The sequence below is a fragment of the Cololabis saira genome, chromosome 10 (assembly GCF_033807715.1).
Source record: "Cololabis saira isolate AMF1-May2022 chromosome 10, fColSai1.1, whole genome shotgun sequence".
Classification (NCBI taxonomy): domain Eukaryota; kingdom Metazoa; phylum Chordata; class Actinopteri; order Beloniformes; family Belonidae; genus Cololabis; species Cololabis saira.
Window position 1 is genome coordinate 2058729 of NC_084596.1, and position 17904 is coordinate 2076632.

Consider the following 17904-nt stretch of genomic DNA (forward strand, 5'->3'; position numbering starts at 1 on the left):
CAGCGGGGGGGACTGGAGACAGGCCCGGAGAGAGGGAACCCCCCTCTCCACCGACCCCGACACCAACACCGACCCCCCACTCCCGAACTACGTGTCCTTGTCAAATGTATTTATTAAGTGTTGAATGTGCAGTGTCTACTTTGCTGTTAAAACCGTGAGGCGGGGAGTGCCGGGCCACGCGGGACAATGCCCCCCACGACCCGGACCCCCCACCCCTTCTCCTATGTGCGTATGAATCGTGTAGGGGGGGAAGGAGGGGGAGCGGAGGCCGAAGCCAGGAGGCAGGACACCCGCGTTCCCCCACCGGCCATCCAGTAGACGGGGGCCGGCCCTCCGAGCCGGGCCAGGGCCGCACCGTACCTCCACGGGCGCCCCTGGAGCCCCCTGACGGAGGGGGAAACGGTCCAACATCCCCCCATTTATACTGACAACATAAGACATAGACAACTGGGAATGGTGCCACCCCGCCGCCGCACCCACGCAACGCCCGGTCAGGGGAGCCCTGATCCCCGGACCCGGACATTAGTCTGAGGTTTGTTCCCGTACTTATCTCACAGCTAACCTGCCGGGACCAATTTTGTTGTGAAATATTGATCACAGATTATCAGATGTCCTCGTTAGTATAGTGGACAGTATCTCTGCCTGTCACGCACAAGACCGGGGTTCAAAGCCCCGACGGGGAGAAAGCCTGTTTTGGGTATGCATGACTGATACATATGAACAATGGTCAATAAGATAAAAATCACTCTTCCATATTGTTTGTAGGCAGTTGTGCTTTTCCTGCTAAAAAAAGCTGTCATTGAGGAAGTTCTTCTAATACAAAACCGTGCTGTAAATCTTCAAGTGGATGATATGATCTGTTCACTGAGAGGTCCTGATCCAGAAGTTCAGCCAGACAAGGGACCTTTTTCATGTGAGACCAACACGATAGCCACTAAACTACAGAAACTGTGCAGCAGGTTATTGATCATCATTCAGTTTCTATTTCTATTCCCCCTTAATGTTATAAAAAAAACCATCTAGACAGGTATGATCTGACAGTGATTTTTTGTTTGCCGGATATGTGTTTTGTGGCTCGTTGGTCTAGTAGTATGATTCTCGCTTTGGGTGCGAGAGGTCCTGGGTTCAATTCCCGGACGAGCCCCAGAGATTTATGCAATTTGTGATTTTTCTCCTCCAAGTAGCAAAGTTTCAAGACTGTAGTACAATGCTTTACCTGAACACCAACATTGTCATCATGTGTGAATGCTGAAAACCTACATCTTGCTTCTCTTTCATGCCAAGAGGTCAGCCGGTAAGGCGTAGTCCGTAAACCCTTTCCCCTTTCTTTAATTGGGCTCCTTTTTTGTTTTATTGCCCCAACCAATGTGCCTTTTTTAAATAATAAAATATTGTTTGTATTATTGAACTCTGTCCCCTATCTCCATCCCTGAGTGAACGAACCTTCGTGTCCTTTTGTTGAGGTGATAATTGACCTTTAGTACGGGTCCTTGGGCCCTAATCAAAGGTGGTGTTGTCGGTAAACAGAAAAAGATCTTCAGATCCCAAACTTAAATAATAGTGAACGTGCCGCCACAAAAAGATACATGTTACATGTCTTCTTGCACATATATGTGTGAGACTATATGTCTAATTTAATGTCTGTCAAGTCAACAATTAGGACTCATTTCCCAAAAAAGTTTGAAGCCATGTACACATACGTAAAGTCTGATTGTCCAAAACATATTCTTCCCCAACAGAAAGCATTACACTCATGAAGACCTCATGTTTCTTGCATTGGCTGGGAATCAAACCCAGGTCAACTGCTTGGCAAGCAGCCATGTTGACTGCTATACCAACAACGCTGCAGGAAAGTACCTGAAACAGCTGAATGAGACGTCACAGTTTTCCAGCCACATGAGAAGGTGAGCAGTCATGTCAGGGAAAGTAACTCTTTGATGTGGTTTTAAACAGGAGTTACATCCGTACCTTTGTCTTCATGAGATTAAAGGCTCTGCTGGGATTTGAACCCAGGATCTTCTGTTTACAAGACAGATGCTTTGACCAACTAAGCCACAGGGCCCTCAACACACATCTTCAACTTGTTATAAAAACCCTGTTGACACAACAAGTTCATTCTACCTCTGGCGCAGCTTTATTTCACCTCACTGTGATATATTTAGTACACAAACCTGTTCCACTACTGTCTTGGCTTTATGTGAAGTAACAGAGCTATGAACGAGGTGAAACAATGCTATTTCTTTTCTTTTTTTTTCTGTTAAGAATTCCTGCAAATAAGCTTAGTATCTAGGTATACAGTTACCATAAATGGTTACCTGCCCCGAAAAAGGTTTCAGTTAAAGGAGCATGAGGCTCTTTTTAAGAAATGAGACTCATTAGCGCCACCCTTCACCACGACGGCCGTCGGGGGTACTGCAGCCAACAGCGTAGCCGGCACGGGAGAACGGGGAGAATGCGCATGCAGCGTCATGTGACGTCACATCCGCAGGACGGCGCGGGAAATTCGGCCCCACAATTGCAGCACATTTTGCAGCTCACAGCCTGTTCAAGGCAAAGGAGAGATACACTAGAGGGCTCATTCTTTTTGGTTTGGAACGCTTCATCTGACCTTATTACTAGAAAACTTAAAACGTATACGAATTTTTTTCATAAATCCTGCCTCAATCCTGCCTCAAGCTCCTTTAAGAAAGGTCTTGTGTGTTCCAGCAAAGATCCTATGTGGTTAGCTGTTATTGGACAGGTCAGGTGTTATTGGACAGGTTAGCTGTTATTGGACAGGGTAGGTGTTATTGGACAGGTTAGTTGTTATTGGACAGGGTAGGTGTTATTGGACAGGTTAGCTGTTATTGGACAGGTCAAGTGTTATTGGACAGGTCAGGTGTTATTGGACAGGTTAACTGTTATTGGACAGGTTAGCTGTTATTGGACAGGTTAGCTGTTATTGGACAGGTTAGCTGTTATTGGACAGGTTAGTTGTTATTGGACAGGTCATGTGTTATTGGACAGGTTAGCTGTTATTGGACAGGTCAGGTGTTATTGGACAGGTCAGGTGTTATTGGACAGGTTAACTGTTATTGGACAGGTTAGCTGTTATTGGACAGGTTAGCTGTTATTGGACAGGTTAGCTGTTATTGGACAGGTTAGTTGTTATTGGACAGGTTAGCTGTTATTGGACAGGTCAGGTGTTATTGGACCGGTTAGCTGTTATTGGACAGGTCATGTGTTATTGGACAGGTTAGCTGTTATTGGACAGGTTAGCTGTTATTGGACAGGTTAGCTGTTATTGGACAGGTTAGCTGTTATTGGACAGGTTAGTTGTTATTGGACAGGTTAGCTGTTATTGGACAGGTTAGCTGTTATTGGACAGGTCAGGTGTTATTGGACAGGTTAGCTGTTATTGGACAGGTCAGCTGTTATTGGACAGGTCAGCTGTTATTGGACAGGTCAGCTGTTATTGGACAGATCAGGTGTTATTGGACAGGGTAGGTGTTAGTGGACAGGTCAGGTGTTATTGGACAGGTTAGCTGTTATTGGACAGGTTAGCTGTTATTGGACAGGTCAGCTGTTATTGGACAGGTTACCTGTTATTGGACAGGGTAGGTGTTAGTGGACAGGTCAGGTGTACTTGGACAGGGATTGAGCTTCATAATCTGAAAATCTGACGTTTTAGCGCTATCGCTCAACGGGCTGCTGTGCGCTCCCACGGCCAGAAATCAGATTCTGGCAGACAATCACTTTTTGGCACGACAACGGCGTTTACAGCAGCAACGACGTGCTGCCACTCACTCGCTTTCTTTTTGTTAGTGATGCCACTACTGTGACCACCAAATAATGTGGTTTTCCTGCCTCCACCTCATCCACAACATCTTGATCTCAGTCTCCGTGAAATTTAGTGGCACGGTGGCTGGAAACACGTCTCATTCATCCTGACACAGCAGAAACAGACTGCAGGTGGCGCTGTGCATGCTCAGCAGGTTCATTCATATGCAAATACAGTCATCAAGTAGTTTGCATTGACCATTCATGGTATAAAGTGGGCGTGTAGCGGGCGGGGTATGAGGCGAATACACGTGCGCAACATTCCAGCTGGACTGTGATTTATAAAGCGAACATTACGCGCAGATGGCACGGTTTTATAAATCAGGATTTTTTTTGTGCGCACGCCATTTTCGGCTTTTGAGCGCACGTACACTTTTAGTTTGAATCCTACACACTCTTTTAGGCCCCTTTTAGGCCCCAGATCCTTAACAAACTACAACATCGGTTATAATTTCTGATGTTACTGCGCGTGAGATTGGGATGGTTTCCATAGAGTCTCAGATACCTGAGATTATGTTGTACACTGCAGAATGTTAAAGGGATTGTGACATGAAAAACAAATTTTTCTTGATTTTTTGTGTTTTGTTGGGTGTCTTGACATCAATTACACCCAAAAAACAACAAACTTTTAACATTCAGTGTATTGTGTGCTTTCTGGGATTTTCCGCATAACTATGCAAAAACGGCGCATGTGGTTTGGTGGCGGATCGTTACGTAACGATCCGCTAAATCACCGCCCCCTCCACCCAGCTCCCTGCCTCCTCTCCTCTCCAGCGCACCATAAAGGCTGATTTATGGTTCCGCGTTACACCGACGCAGAGACTACGGCGTAGGGTTACGCGGCGACGCTGACCCTACGGCGTAGGCTCTGCGTCGATTTAACGCGGAACCATAAATGAGGCTTAACACGGAGTTTAGAGCCTTTTTTGTTCTAATCACCGGAGGAAAACTGCTAAGAAGACCCGCGGCCACTGACTGGACTTAAGATAAGGGGACAGTGCTGCTTGCATGCCTTTATTTTTATGATTGTTTGCTGTGGTTCGCCCTCCTGCTTTTCCGTGCATGCTTCGCCTGTCGCTCCGACGCCGCTGTGAGCGTATGGCTGGAGGAGGACGAGGTTTGGAGGAGGAGCGGAGCAATGATTGACAGGAAAGGGGGGAAAGGAAGCATTTTTCACGGCGCAAAAAAACACTGTAATAAAAAGCCAGAAAAAGAGTACTAGAGTAAAGTTTTTCTTGTTACACTCTTTTAGACACATTTGAGGGATGTTGGCCAAGACTTTTAATAGTGTTAAAAGCATGTTAAAAATGATGTCACAATACCTTTAAGCAAAATGTTTACGTTTCAATATAAACAGCAGAGGGTGCTGTTGCTACATTTGATAACAACAAATCAATTACATGCTTCAGATACATTGTTATAAATACGAACTCTTTCATCAAACCCTGGACTGTCATCAAAGACATGTGATGTCATTGATGATGTCACCAGTCTCACCCAGTAAAATCAATCTCAGTGACCAGAACAGCAGTGGAGGTGATTCCTTTCTGCATTTCCTGTCATGTTTAAGAGGAACAACCACTGAAAGTTCCTCCAGGACTTTTCAAAACCTCTGGAATGCCTTGTATTTGAAAAAACATGAAGAAAAAGAAGTAACAAAACACTCCAAATGTGACCTGAGTAGCTCAGCTGGAAGAGCATCAGACTTTTAATCTGAGGGTCCAGGGTTCAAGTCCCTGTTCAGGTGATTATCTGCTGACAGCTGTTTCTGACTGTTAAGTAATGACATGATCATTTTCAATATTCATCTTAAACTATTAAAAAAACGAATGGAGGAAAGACAGAAACAAAGTTCTCATGCAAGACCTCGGTATCTCAGATGTCGAGCATCAGACTCTTAATCCGAGGGACCTGCATGTTTCCAAACAATAATGTAACAATGTTAATGGCAGCAAAGTGGGACTTGTTCACTCTGAGCCAGGACAAAAACTACTGAAAGTCCAGATTGAAGATAAGGAGGAGGAAGCCGGAGAACAAGCTGCAGCAGAACAATGTGAGAGATGTCCGATCAGGGAGGAAGAAGAACAGGCTTCAGGCAGAAGGAGATCCAGATAGATGGAGGTCTCATCTTCCACCTCATTCATGGTTTTGCTACTGCTCCATCATCGTCTCCTCCGGCACCAGGAGATGCTGGACCCGTCCACCTCCCACCTGTCTGTCTCTAGCATTCTCCTGGTACTTCACCACATGTTTAGCTGAAACCCAGCTGCTATCTCCACTTCAACAAAACACAAACACCTTTTATGTGATTCTGATCAGAGTATTGTTGTCCATGTAGACATACGTGTTGACTGTTTGAGTTCATTTTCATAAAGACTGCTAACTTTCCCCCAGCGTTAAGAGAACTCTTAACACCCTCATGTTTGCTGCGATGGCTGGGAATCAAACCCAGGTCAACTGCTTGGTAAGCAGCCATGCTGAGTGACCACTACACCACCAACGCTGCAGGAAAGAACCAGAAACTGCTGAATGAGACGTCACAGTTTTCCAGCATTACGACCAGATGAGCAGTCTCCATGTCAGGGAAAGTAACTATTTGATGATGGTTTCTCCAATATCACAAGCTACTTACCTCCATTTGTCCCTCAGCTTATACAACAACTTCTAGATTACCGTCTTCATGTTTGCAGGTATATTCAGTTAGACATGTGGAAACAGCATCCTCTTAGAAAGAGACCACAGACTTGGAGAGGTTTGATAATGACAACTGTCATTGGCATTTGAATGAACAGATCTCTCTCTTTGTACCCACTCCTGACTGGATCAAAGCTTTCTCAAGAACCCTGGCAGTGACGGTCAGCCAACGACTGTTCACTGATGACCAATAATCACCTCAATATTCATGAGGGCTGTTAAATGTGATGAGAGTTCAGTTTGCTTTCTAATGCTTAGGAAATGTCACATAAAGAACTTACTACACTGAGAAACATTGTAATTGTTGACAAACAGTTTCCTCCCTAACGGAGGAGAGGACTTTATCCAACCGTGTGGAAAACCCAGGAATTGGATACTTTTTTTCCACAAAGTACATGGTTTTAAACATTACAAGAGTTACATCCTTACCTTTGTCTTCATGAGTTTAAAGGCTCTGCTGGGATTTGAACCCAGGATCTCCTGTTTACAAGACAGATGCTTTGACCAACTAAGCCACAGGGCCCTCAACACACGTCTGCAACTTGGTATAAAAACCCTGTTGACACAACAAGTTCATTCTACCTCTGGAGCAGCTTTATTTCACCTCACTGTGATATATTTAGTACACAAACCTGTTCCACTACTGTCCTGGCTTTATGTGAAGTAACAGAGCTATGAAGGATGGTAACTTTTATACTTACCATATATGGTTACCTGCCCTGAAAAGGGTTCAGTTAAAGCAGGTCTTGTGTGTTCCAGCAAAGATCTGATGTTGTCATTAGATTTGAATAACTCAAGACGTTAAGCTGGTCTGATTTTTGCTGGAACCAGAATTATAATTCAGGCTTCAATTCTGCCAGTATGTGATCAATTATACCAATAATATCAATTATATTGTTGTCAGCTTTATGTCAGTTTTATCTTCACTTGTGCCACAAGGTGAGGCACTGCAATTCTTCATGAGCAAATGTGTATTTCTCTACGTGGTGTCTGACAGATTTGGTCCCAGTGGTCAAAAGGGAAAGAGCCTCCCCCAAAGTCAGGGATTGTGTGTCTGAGTCACAACCTGGTTGTACAGCAGAGTGGCACAGCGGAAGCTGCTGGACCATAACCCATGTCTTATAATAAAGCACCTGATATCATTTACAAAGCACAAAAAACAACATTTTTTAAAGACATTGATAGTTCAACCATGGTGGTGAAATGGAGAAAAAACATGTAGCTTCATAAGACAAGAAAATCACATTGAAGGTTTCTTAACCAAACTTAATTCAAACATTCAATTCTTAAAGTTCTTCTAAGAGATGTGGACTGCTTTAGAGCGGGGTAATGTCTGGTTCCTCTCCTTTTAGTCAGTTATGACTTCAATACTTTGCTGTTATTCCCCTGTGCCACAAGGTGGGGCACTCATCCAACTCTTCTTGTATTTGTATCTAGTATTATTGTATCTTGTATAACTCTACATACTGTATGAGACCCTGCAGAGACCATGACCTAGAAAGAGACAATTCATCAACGAAATTAAATATATAAAAGGCATTAAAATGTCCAAAGGTGTCAAGTTTGTTTGACAATCGAAACAACAGACATAGTAAGTTAAAAAAAACAACTTCTGAGGTTCAATCAGTAACAATTGAATGAAAGTGCAAATCTTGCTGTATTGAAATCAGGATCTGAAGATATTAACTCAGTCTTGCATTGAGCAATTTTAAACATTGCCACCCTAGGTGGGACTGGAATCCACAATCCCTGGTTTAGGAGGCCAGTGCCTTATCCATTAGGCCACTAGGGCTGAGGAAAGGATTCTTCCACATGTTTGAATCAAGTCTTCACCTTCTCCTCTCACACAGTGATTGATTTATCTGATTGTTGGACAGTTCACCCAGGGCGCAAAACTATCCAGGACGCCTCTGAATTGTGCACGTTAGCAAATGTAGCAACAGCGCCCTCTGCTGTTGTTCTTCTTCCTTAATCTTATACAAAAACATCTAAACAGGTATGAGACATTTAAAATTGCTGGTTCAAACACTTGTAGAAATGGTCTTCATGGCTGTTGTGCTTCAACATTTGTTGTGTTATTTTCTTGTTATTCTTATTTTATTCATGCAAAAATCTGCTTTATAAAATAGAGCTGATCAGGCAGTTTTCATTCACCATAAAGTTTAAAGATTATTCACATTGAGTGTGGGTGTGGGTACATGCGTGATCAATAGTTCACAACAAAATTGGTCCCGGCAGGTTAGCTGTGAGATAAGTACGGGAACAAACCTCATACTAATGTTTCTAATTCAAACAAACACACATTTATTTCAGCCAAATGTTCAAGCATGTGACAAGTTGTTGTGGCCGAGTGGTTAAGGCGATGGACTTGAAATCCATTGGGGATTCCCCGCGCAGGTTCAAATCCTGCCAACAACGGTTAATGTTTGAACATGCAAGAAGACTTGCCGTTGTTAACAATTGACTAAAATGTCTTTCAAAACTAATCAGAGGTTTTTTTGTGTTATCCCCAGCATGCATTAATAGGTAACATCAGCCTACATTAAGTTAGGTGTGATCATGAAGAACCACTCTTCTGTTATTCAGCAGGCGGGCCCTTAGAAGGCCGTCTACTAAGCTTGGTAAGATATAAAGACGTTCACAGTCACGATAGCCAGGAACCGAACCTGCAAAGTTTAAAGCAGAATTGAGCAGCACCTCCTGTCATGTTTAAGAGGAACAACCACTGAAAGTTCCTCCAGGACTTTTCAAAACCTCTGAAATGCCTTATATCTGTAAAAACGTGAAGAAAAGAGGAAAGAAAACACACCAAATATGACCTGAGTAGCTCAGCTGGAAGAGCATCAGATTTTTAATCTGAGGGTCCAGGGTTCAAGTCCCTGTTCAGGTGATTATCTGATGACCACAATTCCTGACTGTAAAGGCGCTGACACACCAAGCCGAAAATCGGCCGTTGGGCCGCGTCGGTTGGGCTAGTTTCCTCGGTGTGTCCTGCACGTCGCCACAGGTCGGGCGCCCGTTGGGACCTTTTCAGCCGATTCGACATGTTGCATCGGCCGTCGGTCAAACAGCTCACTGTGATTGGCTGTTCAGGTAGCGAATCAGTGCACGAGAAGAGAAACGGAAGTGACGAAAGTAAACAAACGGCGAAGGATAAGAGAACCATGGATGTATTATATTAGAAGAGGACACACAGGCTGTATCAGAATTTGGATCCCCACCCTGGGCTAAGTTTATCCAAATAACGCCTGTTAAGAAACTTGATCCGATGTTTCGGGGATCAGAAGAGCCGCCGGCCCCGGGCGCACCAGCAGCTCACGACGTGATCGCTGGGTCAAGCTGCCGTCGTCCTGGGGAGAAACCTGCAGCTCTTTGAAGCATTACCGCCGGCTGAAATAAATCATTGGTTTAATAGATGAAATCTAACATTTGTCAACACAGTCTCACTCCCAGCGCGTCAAAAACCGACGCTTGGTCAGGGCCCTTAGGCGTCAGTTTCTGACGCACAAGGTCGCCCTCAGCGTCATGCACCGACGCAGCGGGCTCTCAACAGATTCTAATGTAACCCGGCGGCGTCGCTTCAAGCCGCTCACAGCATCAATCCCATTGGATAAGTGAGGACCGGCCGCGTCGCTTCCAGCAGCTGGGCGCATCAGTCCCCCATTGGATAACGGAGGATCGGACACACGGAAGTATTCTAATTACTGTCCGTTTTGACGTTAACGGCGATTTTCACAATGATATCTGTAACATTTCTTAAGGCAGAAACACAACATTAGTGGGTTAATTTCCTGCACATCAATGTTCATGTTTTTCCCTTCATTCTGAGAAATAAAGAGTTGTTTTACGCTGAGAGCATCATGACAGCCAATCAGAATCCTGGAAAAAACATCAACAAATGACACGTGTAACTTCCAGGCTGATTTATGGTTCCGCGTTACACCAACGCAGAGCCTACGGTACGCTCTGCGTCGATTTAACGCGGACCATAATTCAGGCTTTATTCTAAAGGATGCAGGGGCAAAATGTTGCAAGGATGTCTTTGTGGTTCCCATTCGGAGCTATAAATCTGTTTTTTCCTAATCTGCAGGTCAACATATGAGACGTAAAATGGTTTTACTGACACCATGCTGTCGCTGCTGCTCTCCTGGGCTGCGGCGGAGACGTGCCGGGGGACGTGCTGCTTCGGCGGGGGCTCCGGAGACCCGAGCCCGGGCAGCAGAGCCTCCAGACCCCCGAGCACCATGGGCCGCACCCCGGGGCAGCACCCAGGGGAGATGGGCGCACCCCGCCGGGGCGCAGCAGCAGGACGCGCAGCCGCGGATTGCGAGCGCCTCCAGCGCTGCCGGCGCTGGAGGCGCTCCGGTGCGCACTGCTCCGGCTCGGGGAGACGCATATCCATCCCCATCCAGCCCGCAAACGACACCCGGGACTGCCGGGGGATAGAGTGCAGGCTGCCGCTGAGGATCGGAGCCAAGCCCCGGGGAAGGTCCTGCGTCGGGGACGGCTGTGCCCCGGAGGAGGAGAGCGCGCCCCCGGACCCGGTGCGCAGAGGCGATTCTAGGGTCTGTTGGGGCCCTAGGCAAAAATTTCTAGGGGGCCCCTCAAACCAGCATTCATCACCGTTATGTTATAATAAACTGACACCAACAAAAACGTTATGAAATTTTGTTTTTTATTCCAAATGTTTTTCTTTACCTTCGGCTGAGCTGAATCGGCTCCATTTAAAACTTCCAGAATGAACGTTAAATTCTGTGCACACGACACTGTGTGTAGTTTTTTTTTTTTTTTTTGACACTGTGTACAGGTGGATGATCCGTGATCATGGGAATGACGACATGGGGGCCCTTGAGGGAGGTTTCTTACTGGCTACTGAGATGTCATTGATAAATGCCCTATGTTTGTTTAAGGAGGGAGGTGTGGTCATTGCGGTTACCACATTTTGAGATCTGTGGAGTAAAAACAGCCTTCAAAATACTTTTTTATTCCTCAATACCCCTGACAGGAAACACCTTTGTTTATAGTAATAATTAAAAAATAATAATAATATTTTTTTTTTTTTTTTTTTTTTTGGGGGGGGGCCTTATGGGCCCCCCAACAACTCGGGGCCCCAAGCAGTTGCCTGCCTTGCCTGTTCACAAGCTGCACCCCTGCCGGTGCGTGTGTCCGACAGAGCCGCGCAGTTCCTGGCCGACTCATCATCATCATCGTCATCATCATCATGATCATCTTCATCTTCATCTTCATCTTCATCTTCATCTTCATGATCATCGTCATCATCATCATGATCATCTTCATCATCATCATCATCATGATCATCTTCATCATCATCATCATCATCATCATGATTATCTTCATCATCATCTTCATCATCATCTTCATCATCATCATCATCATCATCATCATCATCATCATGATCATCTTCATCATCATCTTCATCATCATCATCATCATCATCTTCATCTTCATCATCACCAATATCATGATCATCTTCATCTTCATCATCATCATCTTCATCATCATCATTATGATCATCTTCATCATCATCATCATTTTGATCATCTTCATCATCATCATCATCATCATCATCTTCATCATCATCATCATGATCATCTTCATCATCATCATCTTCATCATCATCATCATCATGTTCATCTTCATCATCTTCAATATCATGATCATCTTCATCATCATCATCATCTTCATCATCATCATCATGATCATCTTCATCTTCATCATCATGATCATCTTCATCATGATCATCTTCATCTTCATCATGATCATCTTCATCTTCATCATCATGATCATCTTCATCTTCATCATCATCTTCATCTTCATCATCATGATCATCTTCATCATCATTATGATCATCTTCATCATCATCATTATGATCATCTTCATCATCATCTTCATCATCATCATTATGATCATCTTCATCATCATCATCATCATCATCATGATCATCTTCATCATGATCATCATGATAATCTTCATCATCATCATCATCATCATGATCATCTTCATCATCATCATGATCATCTTCATCATCATCATGTGACATTCGGAAGTATCAAAGTTCACCGCGTCTGTTGCTTTTCGGCCTGAAAAGACTATTTCGTGTCTTTTTTTGCATAGTTCCCTAACGCTTTGAGCTAAGACACTGAAATTCTAGATTATGTATCAGGAGGTGACTTTCATCCACTGTGCGGATTTTCAGATCTGTGTGACCTTCGGAAGTGTCAAAGGTCACGCTTTTCGGTCTGCAAAGACTATTTCGTGTCTTTTTTTGCATAGTTCACTAATGCTTTGAGCTACGAGACTGAAATTCTAGACTCTGTATCAGGAGGTGACTCTCATCCCCTGTGCCAAAGTCCAGACCCGTGCGACCTTTGGAAGTGCCAAAGGTCACCGTGTGTGGTGCCTTTTTCGGGCCTTTGAAATGTTTTTTGAATAATTCACTAACGCTTTGAGCTGGGAGACTGATTTTTGACTATGTTGCAATGCAGAAGGCCCTTTGCTAGGATCTTTTTGTCCCGTGGCTGTACGACTTCCACAGAGCTAGTTGGCATTGCAGAGGGTTCACAGAGTTGAGACTTGGCAAGCCCAATCTAAGCCCCATATGGAGGCCACAGGTCGAGTTTTACTTGGTTTGGTCAAATATTGTGGCAACGTTGTCCGTTCGAATGTTGGAAAAGGTGACGTTTCAAAGCCCCGCCCATCGAAAAGTACAGGTCTGATCTGCACCAAACTAATGTCTGTCTGATCAGGGGATGAAAAAAAAAAAAAAAATATTATTATTATTTTTTAATTATTACTATAAACAAAGGTGTTTCCTGTCAGGGGTATTGAGGAATAAAAAAGTATTTTGAAGGCTGTTTTTACTCCACAGATCTCAAAATGTGTAACCACAATGACCACACCTCCCTCCTTAAACAAACATAGGGCATTTATCAATGTGATTATGAAGTCCAGTAAGGCCAGACTCGGCCCTTCTTCCTGAAGTCAGTTTTATAACCCCCTGCTGCTAACTTCTGGTTATCTCGGCCGGGCTCGAGATAGTCCGTTTACGACCCCCGCTGCATGGCAGATCAAAGCAGGACAGCAAAACCCAGTAAACCAGGCCTCGGAGGGGGGGGTGCTGCCCCTTTGAACAGAAGAAAACTTTGAAACCATAGTCAACCCCCCAAGCCTGAAACCGGTTTAAATGTGCCTCCTAAAATGGCAACCGTGCCATGAACTACAATCCCAGCATGCCTTGTGGGATGGGGCGGCGCCTACAAGCGGCGCGCATCCAATCACAAACGAGGCACCGATGACGTCACCGCAGCGCGCGTAGGATCAAAACCCCTGCCGCTGCTCCTTTTCTCTCTCTTCTCAACTTCATCTCATCGGCGCTGGATCTTTGGCTCCAGGCCAAAGGATCCCATCTCCTCTCTCTCTCCCCGGGCTGGGGGGAGGCAGGAGGCCCGCACCGGACCGGGCCCTGCGGGGTCCGGCCGTTGAAGCCGCGGTCCCCCGGGAGGCTCCGATTTCTCACTAAACTCTGTTCCTCTTTAAGTTTCTGCAGATCCGAGCTTCGGATGCCCACGAGCTCCCGGCATCAGATCGGGACACAGCTGCGACTGATCTCTCAGACTGACCCCCCCCTCCCCGCTCCGAGCCCCTGTCTGCGAACCGCGCAGGGGATCGGGGACGGACGGCCGGCGTCTCGCCCGGCGTGAGCTCTCCCGGGGCCCGGACGGCCGCGCGTCGGCGACCGGCGCAGAGAGGGAAGCACGGCAGGAGAGACCGGTCCCCCGCCGCACCTAGGAATGCATGTGAGCCTCCGTTTTGGTCCCAGCAGGACCGCGAACCCAGTCGACAAAACCCGCAGGCACCCGATTCCGGATCCCAGAGGAGACGTGAGCCTGCGTAGCAGTGATCAGTAGGATTTAAGAGTGTTCAGAACTGTGTGTGAGATTGTGAGACCTGGGTTATCAGTAACTTAAGAGTGTTACAGAGCTAAATCTGTGTTCAGAGCTGAGATTACATCATCATTGTTATCATTATCATGTTTGATTATTTGGTAGTCGTTGTTTTCTGCCGTAGGCACGTTTTAAATGCTGCGTTCGCCATCCGGTCCGATTGCACGTGGCCCAGAGGGCGCGTCCATCTTTAAAAGACCACAGGAGCCCCGTTTGAACTGTAGATGTTCTGTATCTTCGTTATTATTGCTTGATTTCTTTTTTTTTTTTTCATTCCATGCATTTAACGTTTATGTTTCATTTTATTGATTGTTGTTTTTCTTGTTAGTTAATGGTTTTATAATAATGTCGTGTGCCATCAGATTTATTCGGGTATTTATTTACATCCCTTTTGATACCCGTATGTAAATAAATTCTGATTGATTCTTAATGAGTGGTTGTGTTATTTCATGCAAGATTTGGTCACAAGTTGATTTGTTTAAGCAGAGCCCAGTGTTCGGATATCACGCCTTCACTGTTATTCTGTAAGATTTGCTGTTCTGCAGGATAATTCAAAAATCATATGAGACTGATTTTCTGCTGTTTTAGTTATCGAATTCCATCGGAGTAAGGCCCGGTGGTGGTGCCCCGAGAATTATCATTTTGATAATATGATTTGATAAATAGTCAACTTTATTAATTATTAATAATTATTAATAATATTCATTAATAGCCTTGAATAACTAATCAGCCAAGCTACCCGAGTCGCACAACACCAGTAAGAAACCTCCCTCAAGGGCCCCCATGTCGTCATTCCCATGATCACGGATCATCCACCTGTACACAGTGTCAAAAAAAAAAAAAACTACACACAGTGTCGTGTGCACAGAATTTAACGTTCATTCTGGAAGTTTTAAATGGAGCCGATTCAGCTCAGCCGAAGGTAAAGAAAAACATTTGGAATGAAAAACAAAATTTCATAACGTTTTCGTTGGTGTCAGTTTATTATAACATAACGGTGATGAATGCTGGTTTGAGGGGCCCCCTAGAATCGCCTCTGCGCACCGGGTCCGGGGGCGCGCTCTCCTCCTCCGGGGCACAGCCGTCCCCGACGCAGGACCTTCCCCGGGGCTTGGCTCCGATCCTCAGCGGCAGCCTGCACTCTATCCCCCGGCAGTCCCGGGTGTCGTTTGCGGGCTGGATGGGGATGCGTCTCCCCGAGCCGGAGCAGTGCGCGCCGGAGCATCCTCCAGCGCTGGCAGCGCTGGAGGCGCTCGCAATCCGCGGCTGCGCGTCCTGCTGCTGCGCCCCGGCGGGGTGCGCCCATCTCCCCTGGGTGCTGCCCCGGGGTGCTGCCCATGGTGCTCGGGGGTCTGGAGGCTCTGCTGCCCGGGCTCGGGTCTCCGGAGCCCCCGCCGAAGCAGCACGTCCCCCGGCACGTCTCCGCCGCAGCCCAGGAGAGCAGCAGCGACAGCACGGTGTCAGTAAAACCATTTTACGTCTCATATGTTGACCTGCAGATTAGGAAAAAACAGATTTATAGCTCCGAATGGAAACCACAAAGACATCCTTGCAACATTTTGCCGCTGCATCCTTTAGAATAAAGCCTGAATTATGGTCCACGTTAAATCGACGCAGAGCGTACCCTACGCCGTAGGCTCTGCGTTGGTGTAACGCGGAACCATAAATCAGCCTGGAAGTTACACGTGTCATTTGTTGATGTTTTTTCCAGGATTCTTATTGGCTGTCATGATGCTCTCAGCGTAAAACAACTCTTTATTTCTCAGAATGAAGGGAAAAACATGAACATTGATGTGCAGGAAATTAACCCACTAATGTTGTGTTTCTGCCTTAAGAAATGTTACAGATATCATTGTGAAAATCGCCGTTAACGTCAAAACGGACAGTAATTAGAATACTTCCGTGTGTCCGATCCTCCATTATCCAATGGGGGACTGATGCGCCCAGCGGCTGGAAGCGACGCGGCCGGTCCTCACTTATCCAATGGGATTGATGCTGTGAGCGGCTTGAAGCGACGCCGCCGGGTTACATTAGAATCTGTTGAGAGCCCGCTGCGTCGGTGCATGACGCTGAGGGCGACCTTGTGCGTCAGAAACTGACGCCTAAGGGCCCTGACCAAGCGTCGGTTTTTGACGCGCTGGGAGTGAGACTGTGTTGAGTGGACACATAAGTTACTTATTTAAATGCATTTATTTGCCCTCTAGTGGACACATAATTTACTGCATTTAAATGCATTTATTTGCCCTCAAATGGACATATAAATTACTGCATTTAAATACATTTATTTGCCCTCTAGTGGACACATAATTTACTGCATTTAAATTACTTTATTTGCCCTCAAATGGACATTTAAATCACTGCATTTAAATGAATTTATTTGCCCTCTAGTGGACAAATAAGTTACTTATTTAAATGCATTTATTTGCCCTCTAGTGGACACATAAATTACTGAATTTAAATGCATTTATTTGCCCTAAAATGAACAGCTGTTCCACTCCCCACTCTCCACACTACATCCTCAGTCCCCCCCAGGGTATTTGTGTGTACTTTGTGTGCTGTGTCCTAGCTGTGTTTTTGTGCTCTGTGTTTTTGTGCCTTTTATGTTTTATGTTTCTTGGTTTTATTCCCCCCCTGTGAAGCAAATTTCCCCTCCGCGGGATAATAAAATGAAATTGAATTGAAAACTCTAGTGAACATATACGTTACTGCATTTAAATGACTTCATTTTGCCTCTAGTGGACATATACAGTAAATGACTGCATTTGAATGCATTTATTTGCGCTCTAGTGGACATACAAGTTACTGCATTTAAATGCATTTATTTGCCCTCAAATGGACATATAAATTACTGCATTTAAATACATTTATTTGCCCTCTAGTGGACACATGAATTACTGCATTTAAATACATTTATTTGCCCTCTAGTGGACACATAATTTACTGCATTTAAATGCATTTATTTGCCCTCAAATGGACATATAAATGACTGCATTTAAATACATTTATTTGCCCTCTAGTGGACACATAATTTACTGCATTTAAATTACTTTATTTGCCCTCAAATGGACATTTAAATCACTGCATTTAAATGAATTTATTTGCCCTCTAGTGGACAAATAAGTTACTTATTTAAATGCATTTATTTGCCCTCTAGTGGACACATAAATTACTGAATTTAAATGCATTTATTTGCCCTCTAGTGGACATACAAGTTACTGCATTTAAATGCATTTATTTGTCCTTTAGTGGACAAAGAAGTTACTGCATTTAAATTTCTTATCTGCCCTCTAGTGGAGATATAAATTACTCAATTTAAATGCATTTATTTGCCCTCTAGTGGACATATAAATCACTGCATTTAAATGCATTTATTTGCCCTCTAGTGGACAAATGAATTACTGCATTTAAATGCATTTATTTGCCCTCT

At 44.9% G+C, this 17904-nt stretch overlaps 7 non-coding genes across 7 annotated transcripts; 4 read left to right on the forward strand and 3 right to left on the reverse strand.

Moving 5' to 3' along the window:
* Window positions 1–1072: 1072 nt before the first annotated feature.
* Window positions 1073–1144, forward strand: trnap-ugg (transfer RNA proline (anticodon UGG)). The gene has a single exon. It is a non-coding gene; the product is annotated as a tRNA-Pro (tRNA).
* Window positions 1145–1988: 844 nt separating this feature from the next.
* trnat-ugu (transfer RNA threonine (anticodon UGU)) lies at window positions 1989–2062 on the reverse strand. Its single transcript has one exon. It is a non-coding gene; the product is annotated as a tRNA-Thr (tRNA).
* Window positions 2063–5493: 3431 nt separating this feature from the next.
* On the forward strand, window positions 5494–5566 carry trnak-uuu (transfer RNA lysine (anticodon UUU)). Its single transcript has one exon. It is a non-coding gene; the product is annotated as a tRNA-Lys (tRNA).
* A 680-nt stretch (window positions 5567–6246) lies between these two features.
* Window positions 6247–6322, reverse strand: trnag-acc (transfer RNA glycine (anticodon ACC)). The gene has a single exon. It is a non-coding gene; the product is annotated as a tRNA-Gly (tRNA).
* Window positions 6323–6962: 640 nt separating this feature from the next.
* Window positions 6963–7036, reverse strand: trnat-ugu (transfer RNA threonine (anticodon UGU)). Its single transcript has one exon. It is a non-coding gene; the product is annotated as a tRNA-Thr (tRNA).
* Window positions 7037–8849: 1813 nt separating this feature from the next.
* Window positions 8850–8931, forward strand: trnas-uga (transfer RNA serine (anticodon UGA)). The gene has a single exon. It is a non-coding gene; the product is annotated as a tRNA-Ser (tRNA).
* Window positions 8932–9330: 399 nt separating this feature from the next.
* On the forward strand, window positions 9331–9403 carry trnak-uuu (transfer RNA lysine (anticodon UUU)). Its single transcript has one exon. It is a non-coding gene; the product is annotated as a tRNA-Lys (tRNA).
* The last annotated feature ends 8501 nt before the right edge of the window (window positions 9404–17904 follow it).